Source organism: Montipora capricornis, chromosome 7 (assembly GCF_036669925.1).
Source record: "Montipora capricornis isolate CH-2021 chromosome 7, ASM3666992v2, whole genome shotgun sequence".
Classification (NCBI taxonomy): Eukaryota; Metazoa; Cnidaria; class Anthozoa; order Scleractinia; family Acroporidae; genus Montipora; species Montipora capricornis.
Window position 1 is genome coordinate 47,363,583 of NC_090889.1, and position 2,500 is coordinate 47,366,082.

The 2,500-nt window shown below is 41.5% G+C and overlaps 1 long non-coding RNA gene across 1 annotated transcript in view; it reads left to right on the plus strand.

Annotated features, from left to right (window-relative positions):
- The window catches only part of LOC138057307 (uncharacterized), a 5,645-nt gene that overhangs the window by 1,167 nt on the left and 1,978 nt on the right, over nucleotides 1-2,500 (plus strand). Inside the window, exon 2 of the long non-coding RNA XR_011133633.1 lies at nucleotides 2,265-2,500. This exon is cut by the window's right edge and continues 1,978 nt beyond it. This is a non-coding gene — a long non-coding RNA (uncharacterized lncRNA). The remainder of the gene's footprint in view (nucleotides 1-2,264) is intronic.

The window sequence follows — 2,500 nt, forward strand, 5'->3', positions numbered from 1 at the left end:
CCAAAGAGATAGACTGTTTTGAAACACTTATTTTCCTGAACATTGAAGATCGATTGAAGAAAACACACCATTTCGTTTGCCAGATAAAAGGTCATAATCAGTTTCCATGCATTTTTCAGCAATGAGCCTGGACACTAGAACCTGTGCTATAAATCACAAATACCCTAGGTCAAAATTTCCAAAATGTTTGGTCACAATTTTGCGACAAGATGTTGGAAAATTTAGGTGCAAGTTACATGTATAGTCGCAAATTAAATTGTATCATTTGTAATCCTAGGGAAAGTAGGAGCCCACACTACATGTGGCTAAAAAACGACTGAAAATGATGGCTGTGACTAAAAGTGGGACGGGGACGTGGGACTGGGACGTGGAACTTGGGACGTGGGGACTCGGGGACGTGGGGACGTGGGGACTCGGGGACGTGGGGACGTGGGGACTCGGGGACGTGGGGACGTGGGGACTCGGGGACGTGGGGACTCGGGGACTCGGGGACGTGGGGACTCGGGAACGTGGGGACGCATTTTTACCATTTGTTTAACTTTTCATCATATTTCACAAACTCTTCGTCTGTTGATCGTAACTGCGTTGTACCCCGGTTTAAGTTCCTCGTTTGTATGATGTGAAACAGAGATCTAGTAAATATATATAGTATAGTTTATTACTCGTCTTCATAAAAAGGTGACTTTCATTGTACTACTATCAAGTTACATAGTGGAGTAATTTAGGTGAAACAAAGGGACAATTTTTTTTTGCATAAGTCCCTATTTGACATAGGCAACATGAACGAAACGTTGGTATGACCATTTCTCAGATCATTTTACAATTCCCTAAGTATATCGAGGCTTGAACATTTAAAAGTACTTCCACTTTCTGCATCCTAACCTTTTTATTTTAAATTATACATTTCACTCGTAGTTGTCTGTCACGTCACATTTCTTGACTGAAGACGTCATAACGCTTGTTTTTGAGATTGGGGGAACGTTTACCCTAAAAAATTCCGACAAAGTTTTGCTTGAAACTGCTTAAAACTACCATTAACGTATAATTATACCTATCAATGTGATATCGTTCATTTTTATTGTGACCTCTATGTGATTTGACCTTTTTTTTCTTTTAATTTTGATTTACCGTTGCCATTAAGATGGGCATATGATTAAAAGGCAGAGTGATAAAGCCTCGGTAGGAGTACTACAGCAAGGTATCTTGATATAAGATGACTTTTCCATCCTCTTTTCCGATAAAATATTTCAATTTTTTTTTAGCCGTTAAAAATCACGTGACACATTTCAGATGAAAGAGGGAGTAGAAAGCAAAGTATGCAGATTTCAAGTTAACGTCGATTGGATAAATGTTTCCTCGTAAAACAAAAATATGCCAACTTATTCGCTTGGTCAAGCCTTAACACACAGAAGCGTTATTTAGCTTCTGGCCCGGGGACGGTACTTTAGGAATTTCTGGGTGGGGGGTGTGTCGCTAGGACCTTAGAACCCTTAGCCTAAACCAGAGCTAGTACAGGTGAATTTTGCTACCCCGTACCAGAGTAAACTCCCCAAACCCTCCCTATCCTAGAGTAACTGTTTTTCAGAAACTACTGAGGTCACTAGCACAGTCTAGCCAAAGCAAAACCTATACCACAATCGTCCCCGAGTCCCCACGTCCCCGAGTCCCCACGTCCCCGAGTCCCCGAGTCCCCGAGTCCCCGAGTCCCCGAGTCCCCACGTCCCCGAGTCCCCACGTCCCCACGTCCCCACGTCCCCGAGTCCCCACGTCCCCACGTCCCACGTCCCCGTCCCACTTTTAGTCACAGCCGAAAATGATTGAGGGAATGGGTCGCGGTCCAACACTGTTACAATTTTGCTCCATACCTCCAAATTGAAACAAAATTCATGATGAGCAACAAAATGATTTTTTATTGCTTTATTTATTTCAGCAAAAGTTGGGGCAAAATGGTGAAAGCTGGTCGCAAATTGGCGACTCCTCCATATATTTTAATCATAAAGGGAAAAAATTCAGTTACAAATGTGACTGTATTGGTCACAATTTTGAGTCCTGATTTACCATAAGCATGTTAATACATTGAATGGGCCTAATTGTTACTTTTATAAACTGTTTAAGTTTCTGCATAATCCGATATAATTTCCGCATAATCAAGGCATGTTTACCCATAATATGGCCAAAAATTTTGGGCATAATGTTTAATTTTTTCCGCATTCTATCAGAAGCCCAGGTTTATCATCACTCAAGTTAGTCTTATTCCGCAATAGGGTCAATCAAAAGCACCTGAATTTCCCATTCCAAGATTCAAAATAGTTCTGGAAACTAGTTTGGCTTGCATGGAATGCTGGGGTTGTTTTGTGGGACATGAAACAAGTATGGCGGATGTTTAACTGTAGCTTGTGAATGACAATTCAGCATGGGAAAACGTAACTGCTGTGTCCCAACCTGTGTGAATTCTTGGTGAAATTCTTCTGGAGTGAAGTATCATTCTCTTCCCAAAGAT